Source organism: Pristiophorus japonicus, chromosome 11 (assembly GCF_044704955.1).
Source record: "Pristiophorus japonicus isolate sPriJap1 chromosome 11, sPriJap1.hap1, whole genome shotgun sequence".
Classification (NCBI taxonomy): domain Eukaryota; kingdom Metazoa; phylum Chordata; class Chondrichthyes; family Pristiophoridae; genus Pristiophorus; species Pristiophorus japonicus.
In genome coordinates, this window is record NC_091987.1 from 62,217,484 (window position 1) to 62,245,421 (window position 27,938).

At 47.6% G+C, this 27,938-nt stretch overlaps 1 protein-coding gene and 1 pseudogene across 2 annotated transcripts in view; one reads left to right on the plus strand and one right to left on the minus strand.

Moving 5' to 3' along the window:
- mao (monoamine oxidase) overlaps positions 1 to 27,938 on the minus strand; it is a 270,332-nt gene that overhangs the window by 205,605 nt on the left and 36,789 nt on the right. The gene's annotated exons all lie outside the window — the stretch shown is intronic.
- LOC139276353 (proteasome subunit alpha type-4 pseudogene) lies at positions 5,805 to 26,965 on the plus strand (annotated as a pseudogene).

The following is a 27,938-nucleotide window of genomic DNA, read 5'->3' on the forward strand; positions in this document are numbered from 1 at the left end:
CACCCCCATAACATCGCTCGTCTCCGCCCTTGCCTCAGCTCATCCGCTGCTGAAGCCCTCATCCATGCCTTTGTTACTTCTAGACTTGACTATTCCAACTCTCTCTTGGCTGGCCTTACACATTCTACGCTACGTAACTAGAGGTGATCCAAAATTAGGCTGCCCATGTCCTAACTCGCACCAAGTCCCGCTCACCCATCATCCCTGAGCTTGCTGACCTATATTGGCTTCCGGTTAAGCAACGCCTCAATTTCAAAATTCTCATCCTTATTTTCAAATCCCTCCAAGGCCTCGTCCCTCCCTATCTCTGTAATCTCCTCCAGCCCAATAACTCCCCCAAGATGTCTGCACTCCTCTATTCTGCCCTCTTGAACATCCCTGATTATAATCACCGTGCCTTCTGTTGCCAGGGTCCCAAGCTCTCAAATTCCCTCCCTAAACCTCTCTACGTCTCTTTCCTCCTTCAAGACGCTCCTTAAAACCTACCTCTTTGACCAAGCTTTTGGTCGCCTGCGGTAATTTCTACTTATGCGGCTCGGAGTCAAATTGTTTTTTCTCATAAATCTCCTGTGAAGCACCTTGGGATGTTTCACTACGTTGAAGGTGCTATATAAATACAAGTTGTTGTTGTCACAAGCAGGGATGTGGTCAGCAGTACCTGGGTGCAGCGCCGTAGAAGTTGCAATTATTTAATTAGATCAGGAAAGGTGAGTACAAAGCCACACTTAACTTTATCCTGATGCACCTCTCATCACATCCCCATCACTCTGCCTTCCCACGCCTGCTTCTGCACATCCGTACTCACACCAACATACCTTGCACGTCCACCCATCCCTCTCTAACTACATTATCACATCCCTATTATGTCTGTAATGCACGTATGAATGACTCCATGAGGCAATGTTGTATTCAAACTGTAGTGACCTTGGTCCTTTATTTGTAACTCCAGAGTGAGGCTTAAGCATGGTGGGCAGCCTTTTATACTGGGCCCTGCACAACTATGCAGGTGACCCTCAGGTCTGCCACCACAGTGCCCTCTGGTGGACAGCCTCTGCCACAGGGGCAGGAAACCCTGTTGAACCCAGTTGCACCCTCTAGTGGTGCCAGCATAGTATATACACAGTGTAAACCTTATTGATAGTACATCAGGTAACAAGTCTCCATCTTATGCAACTAGACAGTGACTACACAGAGAGAATATCTATAGTCTGCATATATAACGTCACTCTCCCCCAAGTCCTTTGTGCCGATTACCTTTGCACTATGTGCTCTGGTTTATCTCTCCCCAGACTTAAGTGCCAATATCCCTTGCACCTTGGCTGTGTTTTGGCTTGGCTCTCTCCCTGTTAACCCCCAAGTCCTTTTGCCACAACCTTGGGTAGTGGTTACCAGTCTGGATGGTTCGATGATGCAGTGGAGGTTCTAGTGGATTCTGGGTGTGATCCATGTGTGTGTCCATGGCTACACACATCCGTCCCCACCTCCCCCCCACCCTCCCCACCCACAGCGAGATCATGCAGCAGGCCCGGTACATTAACATACAGGATCAGACACAGTAAAAGTACAAAGAAAGGAAGTTACAGTTTGTATCGTGACACCTTGGTTCAGTGACTTATATTCGTTACATTTTGTGGTCGTGCGCCAGGATTGGGTAGATTGCATTCATGATAAGTACTGAGGTAGCAGGACAGGTATGCGAGGACGCAGGTTCCAGAGCAACCGGACGGGGCCCTAGTCATCTGATAGCGGTGCTGCGCCCCCTGCTAGCGGGATGGGCTTGGTTTGCTCACCTAGCCAGGACTCAGGACCTTTGTCGTTGCCTACTGGTAGGCAGAGCCACCGATGTGTGTGGCCTCCCTGTCCTCCTTTGAGGGCTGCAGAAACTTCTGCCTGCTCTCGAACGGTGTTGGGAACCTGGCTGTTCCAGGTCTTGTTTGGGGAATTCGTTGGTTCTGATCTTTCACTCCTGGACATGGTCGAGGTAGCGACTGGGTGTGGGGGCTGTGCCGTCTCCACCCAGGTAGTGGGCAATGGCGGTTGACTGCGCGTATTGGCGTCGGTTTCGTTTCCAGGTCCGTGGCAAATAGTGCCATCGGGTGCCTGCAGCGTGGGATAGACCTGGGGCAGGGTATCAGGATCAGTGCCTTCACCCTCCCGAATTCGCTCGCTTGCTACTTTTGGGGACACTCTATTCCCGACATCTCGCAACAACATTTTGTTCACAATCTTAATTGGTTCATTACATTGATTGCCATGCATACAATTTCTCTAAGTTCAGTTGGTTGCAGGTCTCCTTTAAGAGAACCTTGCTGGCTTTACCCCAATCAAATCCTTTGTTAGACACCACGTGTTGGTCCCTCAGCGTTGCACCTCGTGATATGGCCGCGGCCATATTTTTTTTCAGCCACGCTGCACCTCGCTGCAGCAGGGGTGCCATCTTGCCTCTGTCCTCGAGGTCGACTGCCTTGATCATTCTCTCCTGCGATTCTGCCACAAAAGCTGGAAGGGTGCCTGTGAATTCAATCTTCCTTCCCAGGAGTCCTGCCACTGGAGCCGGGAAGGTACTTTTAGGTCGTTCCAGTCAGATCATTGCCACGAAGCCGTGATGGACGGTCTGTGCCTCAGGTGCTGCGCTGGTCTGTTCTCTGGTGCCTGGCCCAAGCAAAGGTGAGGTTTTGCTCTGCCTCTGAGCACAGGGGACATCGACTGCTGGAGTGAAGAGGTCTTCCCATTTCCACCGGATCTTCCCCATCCACCTTCTTCCGAGTAGTGTTGGACCATCACCTGCAACAATCCACAGAGGTAACTTGTGCACCACGCCATTATGGATTACACTTACATCCGCACTACCAAGAACTGGGATCAGCTCCTTGGTGTAGGTGTGCAACTTTTCCTGTACTGGAACCAGCTCGGGTCGTTTTTCATTCCATAGCATCTCAAAGACATCCTGACTCATCACTGACTGACTCGCTCCGGTGTCCACTTCCATGAAGACTGGAACGCCGTTTATCTCGACTTCCATCTTCACTGGAGGACAATCGGTGGTGCAGGTATACACTCCATACACTTCTTCTTGGGGCTGAGCTGCCTCTCTGGCCAAATCATTATACTCCCCGCTGGATTCAAAGTCATCTACCGACTCCTCTGCTAGACGCTGAGTCGTAGTTCTTTTACACATACGCTGGAGGTGGCCCTTCGTGTTACAGGCTTTGCATACGTACTCAGCAAACCGACACTGGTGAGCCCTATAGTTTCCTCCACAACGCCAGCATGGTGCTGCTCGATTAGCACCCCTCAGCGGACTCTGAGTTCTGGAACCCTGAGGTTTGTGCTCTCTGCTTTGGGCAGAGCTACGTTCTACAGTCATGCCTGTGAAAGGCACCATTCTGTGTACAGTACTTGCCGGGTTTGAGTCCACAGGCTGAATGATTCGCTAGGTGCTGCAGGTTGAGGTCGTGAATGCCTGACTGATGCCGATGGCTTTCTGCAGGTTGACTGTGATGTCGGCAGATAGTAGCTTGTGAAGGAGGCCCCCGTGGCCAATTCCTATAATGAAGATGTCTTGCAATGCTTCGTTGAGGTGCGTGCCAAAATCACACGGTGCCGCAGGTCTCCTGAGGTCGGCAGCATATTTTGCAATCTCCTGGCCCTCAGGTCTGTGGATAGTGTAGAATCTGTGCCTGGCCGTGAGGATGCTCTGTTTTGGTTTTAGTTGGTCGCGAATTAGTTCAGTCAGCTCATCGTATGTCTTATACTTGGCCTTCATGGGTGCCAGCAAGTCCCTAACGAGGTGGTAGACCTCGGGCCCACAACTGGTCAGCAGTATAGCCTTGGGCTTCTCCGCCAATGTGTCTGTCTCCCCTGCCAGGTGGTTTGCCACGAAATATTGCTCGAGCCTTTCCATGAAGGCATCCCAATCATCGCCCTCTGTGAAGACTTTTAGTGTGCCAAAGGTAGCCATAATCGCGTGAAAGTCCCTATTCTCGTCGCCAGTTATTATATCTGTAATGCACTTATGAAGGACTCCATGAGGCAATGTGTTGTACTCAAACTTATTTGTAACTCCAGAGTGAGGCACAAGCATGGTGGACCGCCTTTTATACTAGGCCCTACACACCTATGCAGGTGACCCTCAGGTCTGCCACCGCAGTGCCCTCTGGTGGACAGCCTCTGCCACAGGGGCAGGAAACCCCGGTCTCCACCAGTTGCACCCTCTAGTAGTGCTAGCATAGTATATCCACAGTGTAAACCTTATTGATAGTACATCAGGTAACAAGTCTCCATCTTATGCAACTATACAGTGACTACACAGAGAGTATAACTATAGTCTGCATATATAAAAATCCCCATCTGACTCACCACCCCTCACACTCACCGTTATCCGAGTGCAATTATACCAACTAACAACACATAAGGAGGCCACTTGGCTTTGTCACACCACTCCATCATAGTCACCCTCTAAAGATCTCACCCATCCATTCCTTACACTCATTCCATCACTCCCACTCAACCTTCTCTTCTTTCCTTCCTTGCAAGAAAAGAGAGCCCAAAATAAGAGGGAGAGGGGAGAACTGCTGGTGGCCTCCATCATTTGCAAACCTTACAATGGAGACGGAGAGAGACGGACATCTCAGCAACCTGATAACAGAATTACACATCATACAGCTACATGGCAGACAGTCACTCATATGTCAGCATCCATTGAATGGTCATCATGTGCATAATGGTATAAGTACCCATTCTTCTTATCTGATATATCCAACTCATTTCCTTACTCTCCCATAGCTCCATCAAGAGCCCCCACCCCTGCAATGTCCAGGAGGAAGAGGAAGGTGACTCCTCAGTGCAGCCTCCAGGCTGTCAGGGTGCACCGTCACCAGACATAAACGCACACAGCAGCAGCGCAGATACGCACACCTCGGTGGGTCCCACGCGACATAGAGTAATGTTGTCTTTTTTTATTTGGTCCTGGAATGTGGGCGTCACTGTAAAGGCCAGCATTTATTGTCCAACCCTAATTGTCCTTGAGAAGGTGGTGGTAGTGAACCACCTTCTTGAACCGCTGCAGTCCTTGTGTGAAGGTACTCCTATCATCATCATAAGCAGTCCCTCGGAATCGAGGAAAACTTGCTTCCACTCCTAAGTGAGTTTTTTGGTGGCTGAACAGTCCAATACAAAAGCCACAGACTCTGTCACAGGTGGGACAGATAGTAGTTGAGGGAAGGGGTGGGTGGGACTGGTTTGACGCACACTCTTTCCGCTGTCTGCGCTTGATTTCTGCATACTCTCGGCGTTGAGACTCGAAGTGCTCAGCGCCCTCTCGGATGCACTTCCTCCACTTAGGGCGTTCTTGTGCCAGGGACTTCCTCTCAGGTGTCAGTGGGGATGTTGCACTTTATCAGGGAGGCTTTGAGGGTGGCCTTGTAGCGTTTCCGCTGCCAACTTTTGGCTCATTTGCCGTGGAGGAGCTGCAAGTAGAGCACTTGCTTTGGGAGTCTCGTGTCTGGCATGGAGACTATGTGGCCTGCCCAGCGGAGCTGATCGAATGTGGTCAGTGTTTCAATGCTGGGGATGTTAGCCTGAGTGAGGATGCTGATGTTGGTGTGCCTGTCCTCCCAGGGGATTTGTAGGATTCTGAGGACCAAGGTGAGACAGTATAAAGGGCACCCATGTTGATCGAATAGATGGCAGGTGAAGTAGAGATGACAGAAGCAATCTGTCAATGGTGAGAGAGGTTCTTCCAATGAGGTGTCACTGGATGGAAACTGCGCTGTAAAGACTTGCAGCCTGCAGAATAGCGGAACATGAAATTCGACAGTTACAGCAAGGGTCTGCTGGATCCAGGAGGTAAGTGCCTTTATACCTAACTCCTGGATCCAGGGTGCCTGCTTAACCCACGCCACAATCGGAAGACGCCGCCCACCTCAAGGCCTCTGATCACCCCACCAGGCATTCCTCCCCTCCACCCCCCCCGATGACAATGATGCTCAGGCTGGCCCCGATCCTCCGGTGGCCAGCCACAACCTTCCTTTCACTCCCCCCCCACCCCCTTATCATCCAGCTCCGATGCTCTCTCCTCTACCCGCCCCCCCCCCAACCCCCATCCCCCAATCCTTTGCCCGACTCCCCGATCCATTTAACAGCCCAGCCCAACCTCCGATTGTTTAATTGAAGACAAATTACTGATCTGGTGAGGAAATTTGGTTGAGTGGTAGGAGATAGAGTAAGGATAATGGGTTGATACTCTAATTTGCAGGATGTGACTAGTGGTGTCCCACAGGGATCTGTTTTGGGCCACAACTATTCACCGCATTTATTAGATGATGGAATAGAGAGCTACATATCCAAATTTGCCGATGACACAAAGATATGCTGCATTGTAGGTATTGTAGATGAAAGCATAAAATAACAGAGCTATTGATAGATTAAGTGAATGGGCAAAACTGTGGCAGATGAATTCCAATGTAGGCAAATGGGCAACTTTGGACCGAAAATGGATAGAACAGGGTACTTTCTAAATGGTGAAAAGCTAAAAACAGTGGAGGTCCAAAGACATTTGGGAGTCCAGGTACATAGATCATTAAAATATCATGAACAGGTACAGAAAATAATCAAAAAGGCTAATAGAATGCTGGCCTTTATAATCTAGAGGACTAGAATTCAAGGGAGTAAAAGTTATGCTGCAGCTATACAAAGCCCTGGTTGGACCACACTTGGAGTACTGTGAGCAGTTCTGGGGACCATACTTTAGGAAGGATATATTGGCCTTGGTGGGAGAGCTGTGTAGGTTTACCAGAATACCTGGACTCCAAGGGTTAAGTTATGAGGAGAGATTACACAAATTAGTGTTGCATTCCCTAGAATTTAGAACTTTAAGGGATGATCTGATTGAAGTTTTCAAGATATTACCGGGAACAGATAGAGTAGACAGACAGAGAGAAATTATTTCTGCTGGTAGGGGATTCTAGGACTAGGGGGACAAAAATTAGAGCCAGACCTTTCAGGAGTGAAAGTAGAAAACACTTCTACACATAAAGGGTGGTAGAAGTTTAGAACTCGCTTCCACAAATGGCAATTAATGCAATTGTTCATTTTAAATCTGAGATTAATATATTTTTGTTAACCAAAGATATTAAGGGATATGGGCCAAAGGCGGGTATATAGAGTTAGGTCGCAGAACAGCCATGATCTCAATGAATGGCCAACAGCCTCGAGGGGCTAAATGGCCTACTCTTGTTCCTATGTTCCTACCACTTGAGTAGGTTTAACTCCTACCTTCACTTTCACTTGTTCAGACAAGATTCAAAACCTAATTTTCAAAAGTGGATTTTTCCAAACAGATTTTATAAATCAGATGTAACAAGCATGCAAGGAGAAAGTAACACATGGCCCAGAACCCCGTGCCCAAGGGCCTCACCCAAATACGGGGCCCTATGATCTGGGAATTACTGCGTACGGGGCCCTATGATCTGGGAATTACTGCGAATGAGCAGCCTGAGAAAAGAAAATCTGGAAAGAGTTCGCACATCGCACCTGTGGTTTACGCATGCCTCACGGTTCTCGGAACGTTTTGCAGAAGGTGATACAGCTTCTGGTGCCAAACTCTTCCTGCTCCCAGTGGGGTTGTCAACCCTCCCGCTGTGATTGGGAGTCTCCCGAAATAGACGCCATTGCTGCTGACGAGCTGGAAAAGAGGTACTTTGTATGTGCGGTTTGAGCTTGTGCGCCTCCATAATCTGTAATCTAAATTCCTATCCGTGTCATGCTACAAGCTCCCAGCCCTGACATTGCAGTCTATCTCGCCCTGGCTGGTCTTCCTTCCTACGGCTGAGGAATTGGCCATACGCATGCTGCAGGAGGTTCGAACCCAGCAACATCTTCTGGCCGCCCACAAGTGCCAACTAACCCGACCATAGGCCCTACACAGCAGTGGCCCGGACCTTGACCAGAACCCGAACCTGGATCTGCCCTCCAAATGAAATCAAACTGAACCATGGCAAGAACACTTCAGTTGTGCCCCCTGACAGATGCCCAGCCTCTTAAAATATTCGGTTTTGTTTAAGTAGGGCTAACCCCCCCCACTTTCACATAAATCTCAAAACCTAATAGTAGATATGTTTGGCCATGTCTATAGACAGAGGCACTTTGAAATATTGGAAGAAAATGCCATTCACAGCCATGATGCTGGCTCCGGTGCTGATAAAAATTCCTTGGAAACTCTACTCCCCAAACCCCTCCTCCTCATAAGATACAAAAGTAACTAGGGCTCAACTGATAAAAGATAAGTTTAGCATGAAACTCATTCAATGAGTAATACTTGGAATGGTGTTCCAAGTAGGATAGCGGGATTAAAAACTGCTATTGTTCAAGGGGGCAGTTAAATGCTGTAATGGAGCAGCATCATTAGAAAGATGAGTTGGATGTGGCAATTGTTAAAGCAGATTAGCTAAGTTGGAACGGGAGCATGAAAAACTTCCTCCTAATCTGAGGAAGGACATTCTTGCTATTGAGGGAGTGCAGCGAAGGTTCACCAGACTGATGCCTGGGATGACAGGACTGACATAAGAAAGACTGGATCGACTAGGCTTATATTCAATGGAATTTAGAAGAATGAGAGGGGATCTCATAGAAACATATAAAGTTCTGACGGGGTTGGACAGGTTAGATGCAGGAAGAATGTTCCTGAAATTGGGGAAGTCCAGAACCAGGGGTCACAGTCGAAGGATAAGGGGTAAGCCATTTAGGACCGAGATGAGGAGAAACTTTTCCACTCAGAGAGTTGTTAACCTGTGGAATTCTCTGCCACAGAAAGTTATTGAGGCCAGTTCATTAGATATATTCAAAAGGGAGTTAGATGTGGCCCTTATGGCTAAAGGATCAAGGGGTATGGAGAGAAAGCAGGAATGGGGTACTGAAGTGTACGATCAGCCGTGATCATATTGAATGGTGGTGCAAGCTCGAAGGGCCGAATGGCCTGCTCCAGCACCTATTTTCTATGTTTCTGTGTTCCAAGAAAGTAAATGCACTAACATTTGCAAACTGCAACAAATGTCACATGATCAAATATCACATGATTGAACGTTACATCGTCAACTATTACATGATCAAACCTCCAGGAATAAGGTCAACCAGAGTTGCCAATCCTAGCTCTCACTCTGGTGAAAGTTGCTATGGTGATAATGATCTGTTTTTATTCTTTTCTTACTCCTCCTCCTGCCTTCCTTGTTGCTCTGCAGCTACCTTTATGAAGTTAAAGTGGACATAACATAGGGCCCAAAATTCCACATGGACTTTTTTTGGCGCAGTTGTAGAGGTATGTCCGATTTTTTAGTGGCCCGACTGCTCCCCCCCAAAAAAAGATATCTGGGACTGCGTCCCCAAAAAAAGATATCTGGCTGGAAACTCATTTTAGGGTCAAATATGACAGCTAGGATGCGAACAATCTTGTTCACCCTCAGATTGATGCTGGGGAGAGGGATGGAGTCAGTAGTTAGGGAACGGAATTTGTGGCAGGGACCAAAGATATGGCTTCGGCCTTCCCAATATTTAATTGCAGAAAATTTCTGCTCATCCAATACTGGATGTCAGACAAGCAATCTGACAATTTAGATACCAAGCAGGGGTCGACACATGTGGTGGAGAGGTAGAACTGGGTGTCATCTGCGTACATGTGGAAACTGACACCGTGTTTTTGGATGATATCGCCAAGGAGCAGCATATAGATGAGAAATAAGGAGGGAACCAAGGACAGATCCTTGGGGGACACCAGAGGTAATGATGCGGGAGTGGGAAGAGAAGCCATTGCTGGAGATATTCTGGCTACGATTAGATAGATAAGAATGGAACCAGGCGAGTGCAGTCCCACCTAGCTGGACATTGGTGGAGAGGCGTTGGAGGAGGATGGAATGGTCAACTGTGTCAAAGGCTGCAGACAAGTCCAGAAGGACGAGGAGGGATAGTTTACCTTTGTCACAGTCACAAGGATGTTATTTGTGACTTTGATGAGAACAGTTTCGGTTATGTGGCAGGGACGAAGCCAGATTGAAGGGATTCAAACATTGCATTCATGGAAAGATAATCACGGATTTGGGAGGCACAGCACATTCAAGTACTTCGGACAGGAAATGGGGGGCAAGCAAAGTGGGGTCAAGGGTTGTTTTTTTGAGGAGAGGAGTGATGACAGCAGATTTGAGGGGGAGGGGAACAGTACCCGAGGTCAGAGAACTGTTAACAAAGTCCGCTAATATGGGAGCCAGAAAAGGAAATTGGGTTGTCAGCAGTTTATGGGAATAGGGTCAAGAGTGCAGGAAGTGGGTCTCATGGATAAGTGTTTGGAGAAATTAAGAGGGGAGATCAAAGAGAAACTAGAAAAAGATATGAGTTTAGGGCTAGGGTAAGGTGGGAGCATCAGAGGAAGTTTGGCCCTGTGGGCTAGGGGAAGGAAGGGAAGTGGCAGAGGCAGCTGATCAGATGGTCTCAATCTTTGATACAAAGAAGTCCATGAGATCCTCACACTTGTTGTTGGAGATGAGGGTGGTGGACACAGGGGAGAGGGGTTTAAGGAGATTTTTAGCAGTAGAGAATAGTAGCCTGAGGTTATTTTTGCATTCCAGAATGATCCTGGAATAGTGAGCAGTTTTTAATGGCCAGAAATGGCGCATCTGGCAGGTTCCGCCCCAGTGACGTCATAAAATCGGGAACTAAAAAAATCGGACATAAGTACTTTAGAATGGCGCAGAAGCTTTGGCGAAACTTGTAGATTTTAGTCAGCTCCAAAATAAAAACCACGTGGGCCAAAAAAACAGCGCAGAATGATGGTGAAAATTCAGCCCTTAGTGTTTTGTAGCACACTTTAAATGAAATATGTAATGTTAATGTAAACGTGATGGCTGGTTAACTGCTTAAACTGAAAATGTAGATATTAAGATTAACTCTACTCTGTGGTTGGAAATAAAATAGAGCAGCAAATCACCAATTCTAAATACACAATAGTGTTTCTAAGGATCTTACATTAAGGCTGGGTAACATTCTCAATGAATGCTCAGGATGAGAAGTACCCTGTACTGTCAATCAACAAAGGGTACTGCTTCTTGCCTGACTTTTTGGTTAACTATATCCTATCCTTTCACTATTATCCTTTTCTCCAGAAATATATCTGGTCATCCTTATACCCGCCACTGCCGTTACTAGGGGATAGACGTCACACTCCTTCGCCTGGGGGGGGAATAAGCCCCAAATGTTTTTGATGCCCAGGGCTCTAAGGGGCCGAAATTGCCCCGAGCCCCAATTTGGGGCGGTAATCTTCCGGGACCGGGACTTCTTGCACCCGGCCCGGAAGTCCCGCACCCGACGCAGAATTGGATTGTGCACCCCTGCAACGAAACAGAGCGCTGACACGCTACAACACCCCTCCCCTTCAGTTAAAGGGAGGGCCACTGGGCACTTTGGTATGTGCCACTGGCCAGCAGTGATGTCATCGACCGGGCCAGCAGCCCAGCACCCAAAACGGAGTGCCAGGCTGCATGATGGCGGCCTGGTCAATCCAAGAGTCGTCTGACAAAATAAAATGTTAGTCCGGGGAGATAAAGGCCTTCCCTTTAAGGGCGCCCTGGTGGCGGAGGTCCACCAGCTCACCAGCTTCGCAACCTGTGGGCAATTTCCTCTGTGGGACGCAAAGGGTCAGGGCAGGTTGGTGAGTGGTCAGCAGCATGGCGATGACATCATTGCCGGTTTAGCACTGGCCCGGGGCACTAATCGTAGACACTGCACTACCAAGACAGCAGCCCCACCCTCAAAACCTCCAGGGCAACTTTCCCAGAGGTGTCCTCCGCCAGGCGAAAATAACATTGGGCTAGACTTTACACTTTCAGGCGAAGGCCGAAAAAAATGGGCCTTGTTCCAGCGATGCGGTACCTATCACCCGTGCTGATCGCCGGCTCAAGGCCCATTTGTTTTTTGGCGATTTTCCACTTGGCCTTAGCCCAGCGATGTCAAATGGGCGATGTCATTTCTCGGCGATCTCCTGATCGCCCAAAGAAAACGGAAGTGAATGAAAAAAATAACTTCCCTAGCAACACAGTACTGCGCACATGCAGGTTGATTTTTTTTTCAGGTTGATGCTTCTTCCCACGTTTTGAGAGGTAAAGGGTCTTCAGGCATGCTCAGAAGCTCTGGGTGGGTCTGGGAGAGAGAGAGAGAGAGAGAGAGAGAGGAGAAAGGAAGCAGGTCAAAAAGTCTTATCCAAATTACAGATAAATTTAAACAATGGAGGGAGGTGCAGGAAAGAGAAGGGCCAAACCCTTCAGCGAAGAGGCAAATGAGGCCCTCGTAAATGCTGTCAGCTCCAGGTGGGAGGATCTGACACAGGGTGGACAGGGGAAACCGCTACCCCGTGCATATCGCAGGAATTGGTCCAAAATAGCCGACGTAGTCACATCGGCCTTCAATGAAACGCGCAGACCGGACCAGCGCCGCAAACGGTGGAACAGCCTACTGGCAGCTGCGAGAGAAGTTGAAATTTATATTTATGTATTATTTAATGATCTAAATAGTGACTAGAATTTGCAATGTTATTGGGTTACATTTAAACATAACTAAATTTTCCACAACCCAGCATAAAGTTAAATGTTCACTTGTTCACTTGTTATCATTACTTAACTGTTCCCTTTCCATTCTTTCTGAAATGGTCACTTGTTGTCATGACTGAAATGGTCACTTGTTGTCATCACTGAAATGGTCACTTGTTGGCATGACTGAAATTGCCACTTGTTCTGTAAAATGTTCATTTCTTCTTCTTGTAACGTTTTGGGGATTTTGAGGGAACGGTGGGTTGGTGTGGGGGGTGGGGGGTTGGAGGGAGGGTGGTGTTCATTAGTTCTTTGTTTGTTAATAAAAAAAAATTCTACAACTTTTGAACCTTCTTTCTTACTTACATAAGTTTTACAACGTACAGTTCTTCATGCAGATTTGTTTATTCTGTTTCCCCACGGAATATCATTAAATAACTTCACTATTGATACGTACTTACTACACAGTATAAATGCACACGAGGCCCATGCTTGAGAGAAGGTCAGTCTGTGATCTGTCCTTTATTCCTTAGCACTCAAGTGATGAAGGCGGGTGGAGCTTCCCCTTTTATACCTGAAGGTCCAGGTTAGGAGTGTCTCCCACCTAGTGGTCAGTGTTCTCACGGTGTACAACTTAGGTCAGTTTATACATGGGTTACAATGCTGGTTGAATACATGACATCACCTCCCCCCCAAAGTCTGATTGGGATCACAGGTTGAGTCTCTCTGGTGGTTTACGCTCCTTTGTAGAGCGCCTGAGTTGGGGCTCCGGTTGTTGGGCGCGGGCCTGAGTGTCTGCTGTTTGCAGTGCCTCAGGCCTGTCCGGACTGCCCACAGTGACTGGGCTCTCCTCCCTTTGGTTCCGGTGTTCGGTCACCTGTGGTGGAGTGAACTCTATATCGTGTTCTTCCTCTGCTTCTTCTATGGGGTTGCTGAACCTCCTTTTTGTTTGATCCACATGTTTGCGGCAGATTTGTCCATTGGTAAGTTTAACTACCAGGATCCTATTTCCCTCTTTGGCAACCACAGTGCCTGCGAGCCATTTGGGCCCTGCAGCGTAGTTGAGGACAAAAACAGGATCATTTACATCAATACATCGCGCCCTCACATTCCTGTCATGGTAGTGATATTGTGACTGGCGCCTGCTCTCGACAATTTCTTTCATGGTGGGGTGTATAAGGGATAATCGGGTTTTGAGCGTCCTTTTCATTAGTAGCTCTGCGGGTGGAACCCCTGTGAGCGAGTGTGGTCAGGATCTATAGGCCAACAGGAGGCGTGATAAGCGGGTTTGTAGGGAACCCCCTTGGAATCTGAGCATCCCCTGTTTGATTATCTGCACTGCTCGTTCTGCCTGGCCGTTTGAGGCCGGCTTGAACGGTGCCGTTCTAACATGGTTAATTCCATTGCCTGCCATGAGGTCCTGGAATTCAGTGCTTGTGAAGCACAGGCCATTGTCGCTGACCAAGATGTCCGGTAGACCATGGGCGGCGAACATTGCCCGTAGACTTTCTACCGTGGCAGAGGATGTGCTTGAATTTAAAATGTCACACTCGATCCATTTGGAGTAGGCGTCTACTACAACCAAAAACATTTTCCCCATGAAAGGACCTGCGTAGTCCACATGGATGCGTGACCAAGGCTTGGTGGGCTATGGCCAGGGGCTAAGGGGGGCTTCCCTGGGCGCATGGCCCAGCTGGGCACACGTGTTGCACCTGCGAACACAAAGTTCCAGATCTGCGTCTATCCCTGGCCACCAAACGTGTGACCTGGCAATTGCCTTCATCGTGACAATACCCGGGTGCCCATTGTGGAGTTCTCTGATGAACACCTCTCTGCCCATCTGGGGCATGACTACGCGGTTTCCCCACAGTAGGCAATCGGCCTGAATCGAGAATTCATCCTTGCGCCTGTGAAATGGTTTAAATTTCTCAGGGCATGCCCTGTACGTGGCTGCCCAGTCCCCATTCAGGACACATTTCTTGACTAGAGACAATAGCGGGTCTCTATTTGTCCAGACTTTAATCTGACGGGCTGTCACGGGTGAGCCTTCGCTTCCGAAAGCTTCAACAGCCATGACCATCTCAGCACCATGCTCGGTAGCCCCCTCAGTGGTGGCTAGTGGGAGCCTGCTGAGTGCATCGGCGTAGTTTTTGGTGCCCGGTCTGTGCCGAATTGTGTCGTCATAGGCAGCTAACGTGAGTGCCCACCTCTGTATGCGGGCCGATGGGTTTGCATTTATGGCCTTGTTGTCGGCCAAAAGGGATGTTAGGGGTTTGTGATCTGTCTCCAGCTCAAATTTCCTGCCAAACAGGTACTGGTGCATTTTCTTTACCGCATATACACATGTAAGTGCCTCCTTTTCTACCATCCCGTAGCCCCTTTCTGCCTGGGACAGATTCCTGGAGGCATAAGCTACCGGCTGTAACTGACCCTTGGCATTGACATGCTGCAACACACACCCGACACTATAGGACGACGCATCGCACGTTAACACAAGTTTCTTACATGGGTCATATAGCGTTAACAGATTGTTGGAACATAACAAATTGCGTGCTCTATTAAAAGCCCTTTCCTGGCTGTCCCCCCAGACCCATTCGCGACCTTTGCGTAGGAGCACGTGTAGCGGCTCTAGCAGCATGCTCAATTTGGGAAGAAAGTTACCAAAATAGTTCAGGAGCCCCAGGAACGAACGCAGCTCTGTCGTGTTATGGGGTCTGGGTGCTCTCTGGATTGCTTCCGTCTTGGATGCAGTAGGGCTGATCCCGTCTGCTGCTACCCTCATCCCCAGGAATTCTACCTCTGGAGCTAGGAAGACGCACTTCGCCTTTTTCAGTCGCAGACCTACCCGGTCCAGTCTGCGTAGCACCTCCTCCAGGTTGTGGAGATGTTCTTCAGTATCGCAACCCGTAATGAGGATGTCGTCCTGAAAAACCACCGTCCCTGGAATCGACTTGAGGAGGCTTTCCATATTTCGTTAGAATATCGCGGCGGCCGAGCGAATCCCGAACGGACATCTGTTGTACTCAAACAATCCCTTGTGTGTCGTGATGGTGGTCAGCTTCTTCGACTCACTCGCCAGCTCCTGGGTCATGTAAGCTGAGGTCAGGTCCAATTTTGAAAAAGGTTTGCCACCGGATAGCGTCGCAAAGAGGTCCTCCGCTCTCGGTAGCGGGTACTGGTCTTGGAGTGACACCCGATTGATGGTGGCCTTGTAATCGCCACATATCCTGACCGACCCATCCGCCTTGAGCACCGGCACAATCGGGCTCGCCCAATCACTGAATTCGACTGGCGAGATGATGCCTTCCCTCAACAGGCGGTCCAATTCGCCTTCTATCTTTTCCCGCATCACGTACGGCACCGCTCTGGCCTTGTGGTGTACTGGCCTGGCGTCCGGGTTTATGTGAATCACTACCTTGGCCCCCATGAAAGTGCCAATGCCGGGTTGAAATAATGAGTCAAATTTGTCCAGGACCTGTGAGCATGATACTCGCTCCACAGAGGAAATTGCATTGACATCGCTCCATTTCCAGTTCATGACAACAAGCCAACTCCTCCCCAGTAGTGCGGGACCGTCCCCTGGGACAATCCAGAGTGGCAACCTGTTCTCCGAATCTTTGTGGGTCATGACTACCGTGGCGCTGCCTAGCACCGGAATGATCTGCTTTGTATAAGTCCGTAGCTGTGCATCAATCGGCGATAATTTTGGCCTCCTGGCCTTGGATGTTCACAACTTTTTGAACTGTTTGATACCCATCAGGGACTGGCTGGCACCCGTGTCTAACTCCATTGATACTGGGATGCCATTGAGGAGCACTTTCATCATTATCGGTGGCGTCCTGGTGTATGAACTGTATACGTGCTCCACATGAACTCGCTGAACTTCAGCTTCCAGCGATTTCCCCCAGTGTCCATTTCTGCAATTTCTGCAGGTATTTTGCTTATCTCTGCAAACTCCGGTTGAATGTATGCCTCCAAGCCTCCAGCATGAGTTGCGGTTTGAAACAAAATGTCCCTTGCCAGTCGATCGTCCCTGACTGCCCCTGTTATTGTCCTTGAGTGCACCATTAACAGGTGTTGATGGCCCCATTACTGGCCGCATTGTCCCTTGCAATGGCGTGAATCGCTGTTCAGCTTGCCATTGTCTCTGTCGAACTCCCCCTCTGGGTTCGACTACATGTTGGGGCATGCCTGACTGCCCTTGTCTGCCTGGAGAACTGTGTGCTGCTTTAACAATGTTGAATCTCTGTCCCAACTATTCCTTAACACAGTACCTCTCGTCTGTTCTGCTAGTGGCCATGCTCGCGTGGTTTAAATCCCAGTTTCTTGTCGCCATTGATACGTCCTTACTACACAGTATAAATGCACACGAGGCCCATGCTTGAGAGAAGGTTAGTCTGTGACCTGTCCTTTATTCCTTAGCACTCAAGTGATGAAGGTGGGTGGAGCTTCCCCTTTTATACCTGAAGGTCCAGGTTCGGAGTGTCTCCCACCTAGTGGTCAGTGTTCTCACGGTGTACAACTTAGGTCAGTTTATACATGGGTTACAATGCTGGTTGAATACATGACAACTATGTAAAAGCTATTTAATAAATAATTCCAATATATGCATAAATAAGGTGATAATACCTATTTATATTCCCTGTCCCAAATTTCTGAGTACAATTTGCATCAATTTTACTCTCTAAATAACTCACAACAATTCTCCACCTTTCCTCAGAGGCTAAAAATGGCGTCCGTAGTGTCCATTTCTCTCTCTGAGGCCCTGAAAAAGCAACTATTTTTGAGCACTCTTTTGGGCCTTGCATCAGCCCAGCGAAGTGCATGCTAAGTGCCGAAACTTGGGATGGGCCTTGTGTGGGCGATCATCTCAGCGATCAAAGTGGAAACTTGAGGGCCTATTTTTCCAGCGATATTTTGGGCCTAGTTTCCACTTTTTGCTCAAAATGGGTGATAGAGGTCCATTTTGGGCCATAGATGGGCTTTAGATGGGCGATGTGAAGTGGTAAGTCTAGCCCAGTGTTCTGTTAGCACCCCCTGGAGGCGCTAACTTAGGCTATAAAAGGGGGCAATTTCAGCTCTTATGAATTCGTAATCTGGCCCTGAATCATGGGTTACATAAGTGATTGATTATACAGCATGAAGTATAATAGTGTTTGAAATAATTCATTTATACATCAAGAAGAAGAGTGTTTACTTGTGTGTGATTTTCACAAGGGGAATAATGATGCATCACTTGACAAACATGACAGATGACAATAACATGACAAACTGTTGCAAATAACAAGGTTTTATATGTTTGCTGGATGTTGCATGCCAGTTATTAGACCTGGTTAGACCCAGACAATAAACCTGTTTCTATGGTTACCATGCAACAAACTGCAGATACTTGGGTAAAATTGCAATGGAAGCTTGCCTTTGCTGCTAAAGGTTACAAAATACTCTATCATTTTCAGAGTAGCCAGCTTGACATTTTGTTTAAAATTTCTAAAACATAAAAATGACAAATTTCAATCAAAGTAGCCTCCTGTTTAGTCCAGACATCTTGGTATATTACTGATACCCTTTGTCTTGAGCGCAGTGATTGAAAAGCAGTTTCAATAATCCAGTAATCAAATGCCTGAAGGCAAGAGGGCTGAATCTTTAAATTATATTCTGCAGCTACCAAGAGCTTGTTTCCTTTCCAGAATATAAAACAGGCCTCGAGTGCAAGCACAAGATTCATGCAGCTGGAAGTTGAGCATAATCAGCATTTCTCTTGGTTCAATGCTGGATTCTTGCGTACTCTTTACAAAGTTGGAAACAAAATGGGGCCAATTTTCCTCAGCTTTGCCCCGGGGAACTGTCCAATTCCTCCAAGCACAATGTGTTTCACCAAGACTTCCCTGAGGGAAAGAGCTGTACGCATGCAAGCACACATGCAAATGTGGTAGCGGGTCCACCCAGTCTCCTGCCTCAATTCTCTGGAAGTTCGCTCACTGGATGCCCAGTGAAACCTGACATTCCAATTTTGAAGCTCTGCATGCTGTACACTATGTCTTCTAGACAAACGAGGAATCAGGTGGCAAACACACTGCAAGCAGCAGAAAAGGGCTGCCCGAGAACCACTCGAAATTGGTCCTCGAGCCTCATTTTAATAATTCAGGTGAGCTGCCAACGCCTGTCACGCCTCCAGAGATCGCTCACTGTTTCGTGACCTCCAATTTGGGCTGGCTGCCTCGTCGGCAATGAGCCTGAGGCTTTGGGTGGGGATGACAGGAGAACTGAAGGCGGGCCGAGTGCGGGCTGTCAGCAATCCGCAGTAGTGCTAAAAAGCTGGAAGAAGCAATTCTGCTCCTCCTGGCACCACATTAAAGAAAGTATATGAAGAAGCCTTACCATGCTGGTGGTGGCCTCCAGGAGTCTCTTTAAGGACTGTTGGTTAGATTGCATGTAGACCAAGTAATCCAGAGCTCCAGACAGACATATTTCTACAATAGATCTTAAAACAGCTGTTAAGACACCTCATTAACATTTGCAAGGTGCCCAACGCCTGTTTTAGATAGCCACCAAGGACACCTCAAAAATCGCTCAACCGATTGAGAGGTCAGACATCTTTCAGGCATCCTTTGCACAGGACAAAGCCCTGCAAACATGGTCACTTTTGCCCCTTCTACTCAGAAAATGGGGGCAACGCGGTTCAATTTCTTCCCCCCAAAATTATGAATGTGCGTACGCTTGGAATATAAAGCACTTGCAATATTTCACAAAACTATGGTACATTGGTAATTTGTTCAATTCATATTCTGTGGTCATAGGTTTAAATTACAACACAATAAAAAGAAACATGCTGCAGATGCTGGAAATCTGAAATACAGAAAATGCTGGAAACACTCTCTGTGTCAGGCAGCATTTGTGGAGAGAGGAATGTAGGGTTAACGTTTCAAGTCAGTCAATGACCTTTAATCAGAGCTGCGGTCACAGGCATAATATTCTTTGAACTTCTCTGTGGGTGAGTACCCAAGTTCTGGATCCCTCAATTCCAATGCCATGGTCAGCCTTCTCCTTAACCTCGATTGGGAAGGGAGTATCTCCTCAGCCACTCCCCCCTCCTCCAGCTCACTTTTGCCCTGTTTTATCACCCAGTATCACATCCTCACCAATTCCCCCCAGTACCACATCCTGTCTAATTCCTGCCAAGTGAAAGTATCTAAGCTGGTGCCTGGGAGTGAGAAAGCAAGTGACGCAGTGGGCAAGTTCAAGAGGGTTTGTGCAGAGGAACATGACAGGAACACATGGGTGGCCTTGAGTCCAACTTCATTCCCTTTTTGTCATCATTTTCCTCCTCATCACTGTTCCTGTTCCTCTTAATTATTACCTTCCTCTTCCCATGCCTTCTATTGTTATGGTGGATCTACAGAAAAGGAGGTAGAAGCCAAGCATGGATGAACATTAGTCCCTTTGGATTAAGGAGACAGAGAAGGAGATGGAGGCATTCAATCACTAACCTGGCGCTGGCAATATGCCTCCAACCTCACCACCTACCACGGTAGGAGCAGAGTACCACCCGATGAGCACTGTGGTCTGCTCCTTATACAGTGAGAGGTGCTTAAGGTTGGGGTTGTCTCCTCTGGTGGCCTGCCTACTGTAGGCATTGTGTGCCATTTTCTCCTGCAACAAGATTGAGTAAATTAGGTGAACCGCACACCAATCCGGAGAAGTTCTGTAACTGTAAAGGCTACCACTCACTTAAGGTGCAGTTGTTGAGCGACCACACCCCGCATATCATGATGGTAAATGTCCGCTATGCTGGCAGCAGTCATGATGCCTTCATCCTGTGCTTGTCCGCTGTACCAGCAACCTTCCAGCCACCACACCGAACCCGAGGGTGGCTGCTTGGAAACAAGAGCTATCCATTCTGCACCCCTCCACAACCCCACCACTCATATAATGAAAGCCATGCTGCCACGAGGAATGTCATCGAGCAGACCATCGGGTGTTCAAGCAATGGTTTCGCTGCCTTGACGGCTCAGGAGGAGCCCTCCAAGACTCGCCAGAACGGGTGTCCCATTTCGTGGTGGTCTGCTGCATGCTCCACAACTTAGCCATCGTGAACACACAGGCCTTGCCACCACGGGTTCCGGGATCACCCCAGAAGGAGGAGGAAGACGAAGAGGAAGAGGAAGAGAGAAGGCAGACAGCATATCTCCATTCCAGACAAGCTGTCTGTCTGTGACTCCACTTCCAGTGAATGAAACCACAGATCCCCATTGCTCACAACTTCTCCATCTTACCATCCCTCTGACACAGAACATCACACGTCCTCCTGACCACAAAGCTGAAATAAGAACAACCACAAAACCCACATTCTAAACATAAGTTTATAAATTATCAAATTCAAATCAAAACAGCAAAGTCAACTAATCACCCTTGTGCATTCCCTTTGTGTGCCTTTTCCTACTATAGTGCTCCTACGAAGTGATCCCCAGTGGCTGCAGCATGGCTGGTGGAAGGCTGCTGACTTTCAGTGAGGGGAGACTGCAGATGGCTTTGTAGGACAACCTCGAGCAGCTCCGGGCCTACAAGTAGACTGCACCACCTCGGCATGGGCAGCAGCAGTCTGGGCTGGCTAAATGACAGGCAGCAACAAGGGCACTGGCGAAGTGGCAGTAGGAATGTTGTCATCCTTATAGAGGACAGCAGGTTCTTGCTCGACGGAGGCACTGCCACTACCCTGGGGTGGTGCCTCAGCATTCCTATCCATCTGTTGGAGCACAGATTGCTGGATTGCTGTGTTACCCTGCAAGCTCCTTTCCACATTGGTAAACACAGCCACGATGGCAGCAGTCTGAGCTTGTCTGGCAGCAAGCTGAGACTGCAGGAAAGCAGTCTATGCTTCCACTGCAGCATTCAGACATTGGTCGCTTCTGCCTGTGCTGCAATGGCAGCTGCGAGATCGCTCATCACACCCTGCATCATGTTTGGGTCCAGAAGTGTTCTAATGAAGTTACCCATCGTTTCCATCGCACCTAGCATTTCTGTGTGCATACCCATCAACTTCGTCTGAAGGCCGCCCCATTGAGGTCATCATTCGAGTCCTGTGCAGCAGAGCTCCTGCGTGAACTTGCCCTCCGGGGAGTTGACACCCAAACTACTTTTTCTGCCGGCCTGGCTGCAGACCACTCATGTCCAATGGCTCATCATGTGCTGATCCCGTCTCTATACTACCCTCTAAAGTACACACAGGGCCATTTTCTGAGCTGGTGTCTGCGAGTGTCATCTTCTTTTCCATCTCTCTCTCTCCATAAATTCAGGGTCAGGCTAGGTTGCGAGCAGGTCTTGGGTATCTGAAAATAGAGATGCAGAAAGGTCGGGTTTGTGGTGAGGGGAGGTTGGGGGGGGAAGCAAGATAGTTATGCATACACCATCAGCAGCTTGTAAATGAGAAGAGATTGTGGCATGAGGGGAAAGTGGGATGTGAGAAGAAGGGTTAGGTATGAGTAGACCGTCATCATCAGCAATGCTTTCCCCGATCGCCCGGACTCTGTCACTGCCCTTCCAATTATTGCCAGCACTGCTTCCTCCAGGTCTGCCAGGTTCTCAATTCTTGCTTGCCCTTCACCAGTCTGCTGGTGCTCCCGGCGGTTGTACGCCAACTTGACATGGCAAAGAAAGGGAAGTGTGTCAGTGAGTGTGGTGCAATGTGTTTGGGTGATGTATCTGCCATTGTTGAATAGCTGGCAGTGTGTGCAAGGTGTGAGGTGTGGATGTGAGTCCTGCAGCAGTGGTAAGTGTGTGAGGGTGAAGTGAAGCTCTGATTGTGAGATATGAGTGGCGATAGCTGCAGATTGTTGGTAGGTGAGTGATGGGGGTGTGGTGCATTGAGCAGTGCATGAGGCTTGTGGTGCAGATGGTGGGATATGGCATTTCATGATGCATTTATTCACTTTGACCACTCATGTGAGGTCATTAAAGTTTTTGTGGCACTGGATCCAGGTCCTAGGGACAATACTCGGCGCAGTGACGGCTTGAGCAATCTCATAAGAACATAAGAACATAAGAAATAGGAGCAGGAGAAGACCATACAGCCCCTCGAGCCTGCTCTGCCATTTAATACGATCATGGCTGATCTGATCATGGACTCAGGTCCACTTCCCTGCCCCTTTCCATAACCCCTTAGCGTTCAAGAAGCTGTCTATTTCTGTCTTAAATTTATTCAATGTCCCAGCTTCCACAGCTCTCTGAGGCAGAGAATTCCACAGATCCACAACCCTGAGAGAAGAAATTTCTCCTCATCTCAGTTTTAAATGGGCAGCTTCTTATTCTAAGATTATGCCCCCTAGTTCTAGTCTCCCCTATCAGCGGAAACATCCTCTCTGCATGCACCTTGTCAAGCCCCCTCATAATCTTATACATTTCGATAAGATCACCTCTCATTCTACTGAATTCCAATGAGTAGAGAGGCCCAACCTACTCAACCTTTCCTCATAAGTCAACCCCCTCATCTCCGGAATCAACCTTGTGAACCCTCTCTGAACTCCTCCCAGATCCTTCTTGTGTTCATCCTTGAAGGCCTCCTGCCCCCCCCAGTATGTAGAGGACCTCACGGCAACTCTGAATGAACACAAGAAGGATCTGGGAGGAGTTCAGAGAAGGTTCACAAGGTTGATTACAAAGATGAGGGGATTGACTTATGAGGAAAGGTTGAGTAGGTTGGGCCTCTACTCGCTGGAATTCAGGAGAATGAGAGGTGGTCTCCAGTGTCGCATCAGAAAATCTTTGAGCCCTTTCCCTCGGCTGTTGGGCCATGGCTTCATTTAGACTGACAATGTGGTGCTTCTGCAACAAAGCATCTCCACTTTAAGTAGTGCAGAGAACCTAGGCCAAACTTTAATGCCTAGTAGAATGCACCTGACATTGACCCCCCCTATTGAGCACTAAGCCAATCAGCAGCCCGTTTAGTGCTGAGATCAGGGCTGCAAATCATGTAAATAAGCAGGCAGCACAAATTTTGCATGCCGCCTGAACCACTTCGAACGGGCACAGGCAAAAAGCGTTGGGCAATCCGCTGCACATTTTCGGGTCTTATCCAATTTCTAGGCCAATGACTTTTTTAAATTATTAAAAGTAGCTTACAGTCGCTGTCAGGAGAATTGGGTGTTGAGCAAGCTGGGAGAGAGTTTGAAGGTACAGTACCACCTAACTTTCAGAGGTCTACAAGGTAAGTAATGGCAAGTACAGAAAGATATACAAACCACCCAATTAATTGAAAAGCAATCCTGGCATTATACACAGGCGTTGACAAAAGCATGATACTGAAAGTAAAATGTGTGACAAAGAGAACGTGAGCACTAGACACAAGCCTTTTGAGGTATTAAAGTTCATTACTCCATTAGCTTCAAGATTCAATTTAAGGCGGGTGAAGGCTGATTTTGTTCATACATTATTGATTTTATGATGAAACAGTCAAAATGGATGTAGCAAATATTCTGAACTCTAACCAACATTTCTTTCAACAAGGTTACTTTCAACAGGGGCAGCAGCGCATTGAACAGAAACCAGGGCCTTACATTTCAAAACCTGTTCTTTTATCTTGTCCTTTCAAAAAACCATCAGTCACTGCAAATGACATTACAAGCTTGGTAATCACTAAGAACCAACAGATTTGTTACTGGGTTTATTGTTCTAGTAAAAAAAATTTCATTAGCTGCACAAAATTGAAAAATTAATCCTGACAGTAGTCACCCTCTCATCATTATTTATTAATTCTTCCTCTAAATTCTGGCCTGTCAATCTGGGCTGGATTTCAGCTACTCTCTAGGTTTGAATGGCCAAGCATCTGCATTATTTCCCAAACACCGTATAATTCCATACATGAATCGACTGTGTGAATTGATTACATATGGTAGGCAGTATTCTTATCAAGATTTTGAGGGGGATTGCTTCACATTAGAAGTCCTGGCATTCAGGGATAGTTTTAATCAAAGGAATGACAGTTTATCTTAAGTTTGATACAATGGGGAGGATTTGAACTCAGAGTAGGTTGCCAGCAGAAAATCACTCTGACCAATTGATTTCCAGCCCAGTACTGAAAGCAAGAGGCCACTGTGATTTCTATTCATTCATTGGCGGTCCCTCGTATAGAGGATGACTTGCTTCCATGCCAAAAAGGGATGAGTTTGCAGGTGTTTCAATGAAAGACCGAATATCCCAGGTCCTGAACTACTTGTTGAAGGGTGGAAGATGCTTGTGCGTGAATTTTTTAGCGTGTGGTGGCTGTTGCACACCAGCCACCACATGGGCTTGACAGAGCTAGGTCTTGGTCCAGTGGCAAGGGTTAACCAAGACGACTGGAGACCAGCTCTGTTGCACGGACCTAGTGCGCACACATATCGAAGTGTGGGCTGGCCCGTGACTAACCGGCAAGCAGTTTAACTCCTGTCGGTTCACTTCCCGCCCAGAATGGGTGTGAAGCGGGTGCAGAGCGGCTGCCAGCAGCCAAAACTCAGACAGGCCTTGGCTTCCATGCAAGTAGTGGGGAGGTGGTTTCAGGAGAGTATTGCAAGGGGAGGAGGGGGGCGTCCAGGGCAAGGTTGGACATGACTGCCTTGAACTCCTGGCCCCACAAAAGAAAGTTTTAGACTTGCCTGAAGGGCCACTTCTGTCTGCAAACAAGCTCAGATCTGTTTGTGCCTAGTAGGAATGTTGCCGCCCCTTCCCCGCTTAAAATTGCATCGGGTCCTTTTGGCAAAAGAGGACCCCAATTTGCATAATTTCATGAGGCTCCCACCTACTTTAGGTGACATTTCATCAGCCTGAAAAACCCTGTAGCTTAATATTAGAAATGGTTGGGATCTGAGCGGTAAGTAAATTGCTCGTTTTTAACTGCCACCTGCCAATTTTTTGCCAGGTGGGTAGGGTTATAAATCAACTCTAATGTGCTAAGTCCAGTAGTGCAAACCAATTTCCAATTTAATTTGTTTACAGCAGCCACCCCAGCAGTCAAATCGCCAAGGATTTAACATCACTATTACAGTTGTTGTAGGTGAAGACACTGCAGCTGGAAGTTAGGCAGGTCAGTGAAGAAAAATGTGGCATTGGGCAGCTATAGGATGGTAGCACATGCTCTTGCGCAAACTACAGAAAACTTCAAAGATCATCTTGAAAAACTCAAGTTGATTCTCCACTTTTTCCAAAGAGATTCTTAATGAAATTGTTAGCCATAATCATTCTCTTGATACCACATGTTAATCACCCTGTATCTGCAAACAAATACTAGCAATTTCTAGTGTCAAATAATAGAAAGAAAACTGCATGTTCAATTACTATAGCGATATACAATGTTGGCCTTTTTGACTCTTGATAGTCCAGCCACCTTTAAAATACTTCAGAGCAGATAAATTGGTTCATCTTGCAGTTCCAGATCTTTCAAGTAGAGTGCCTATTAAAGCCAGGGCTTGGCAGACTATGAATGGCCTAACTTGAAAATCAACCCTTAACCATGATGTACCTTGTAATCGAAATAGGTAATTGTTTGTGGCACATTGGGCCCAAGTTTCAGATCCCCAGTAGAACGGCGCACCTCGGAGAGGCCCGCCTAATTTCTAGAACTGAAAAAGCACCAAATACTTACCTCGTGATTCTCCGATATCTGTAGGCCTGTTTGCAGCTCAGCGCAGCGCAGCAGGAGCTGCTGGGGGCGGAGTTACAGCCTGAGCCAGAAAGAGCGTCGGCAGCTGCACATGTGCGCAGTGGAGGCTGCGCGCATGCGCAGTAGCTCCTGGCAATCCCAGCGCATCCTGTCTCCGGGCGACCCTATCCCTGGCCAAAGGGACGTCGCCCCTAACCCGGGCCAAGTGGCCTGTGTGCCCTTACCTCCTCGGTGGCGGGGCCCGCCCGACCAGCAGCTCTTTGGTGGCGGGGCCCGCCCGAACTCCTCCTTGGTGGCGGGCCATGTGAGCAGTTGGTCATAACACTTTGTGATATCAAGCAGGCTTACACACAGTTCGGAGGGAAGCGTCCTTTTGGTGTTTCGCTGCTCTACATGGGATGGGATAAGCACTATGGCTACCAGTTGTATCAGAGTGACCCCAGTGGAAACAACGGAGGGTGGAAGGCCACCTGCATTGGGAATAACAGCACCGCTGCAGTATCTATGCTGAAATAAGACTTCAAAGAAGGAGATATGACTGCAGTCAGCACTTGCATTGGCAGTTAAAGTGTTGAATAAGACTATGGACATCAACAAACTGTCGGCCGAAAAGGTGAAAATTGCAACACTAACCAGAGACAATGGGAAAATGCGCATAAAAATGCAGAAGCAGAAGGAAGTGGAGATTTTGATTAAGCAACATGAGGCAGAAGAAGTGAAATCTGAACGTGAGAAAAAGGAAAAGGAGCAAAAAGAGAAGGACAAATAGAGCTGCAAATGAATCATTGAAGATCTAGTTGACTGCAGGTTCTCAATTTATAGAATTGGCCGCACCAGATACCATCCAGCCTTCTTGTACACTTCCACACATCAATTGTATACGCACCAGTAATTGCCAGATGGGCTTTTAAATAAAGAGTAAAGGCAAAAAAAAAATTGTCGGCGGCGGGGCCCGCCCGACCAGCTCTTCAGCAGACTATAGGAGGGCTCCCAGTGCTGCAGTCGGTAAGTAGAAACTTTACATTTTTTATTTATTGATTGATTTTTAATTTTTTTAAATTTTTACATTTTTTTTTATTGATTGATTTAATAGTTGATTTATTGATTTATTTATCATTTATTATTGATGATGGCTCTTTATTGGCAAAAGTGAAGTGTTTAATGCTTTTTAAAATCCCCTAACTTCCCTTCCCCCCCTCCCCCCCTTCTCTCGCTACCTGCACCTAATTTATAAAGTGTCGGCAAGGATTTTCTGAGCGTACAAAAATCGACATTTACTCCATTCTAAGTCAGTTTGGAGTAACTTTTAGCTGCCTAAACTTGCAAAACAGGCGTAAGTGGCTGGACATGCCCCCTTTTGAAAAAAAAACTGTACTAAAACAAAACTATTCTAACTAACTAGAACTGGAGCAAACTAAATGCTGAGAATTGCAATTTCTAAGCTACTCCATAATAGATTAGTTGCTCCAAAAAAATAGGAGCAACTCGAGCCGAAACTTGGGCCCACTTGTGTCCATCCATCATGCTATGGTGAAAAAACATCTTATCTTTGATAATGGATTAGCATATTCTTTTTAACCTGGCACCAGGTAGGCAACACATCCTTCGGGACTATCAATAATGGCTGCATTATCCCACTAATTATAGACTCTATAGCATTTTCCACTTCTGACGAAGGATTATCGACCTGAAAAGTTAACTCTGTTTCTCTCTCCACAGATGCTGCCTGACCTGCTAAGCAT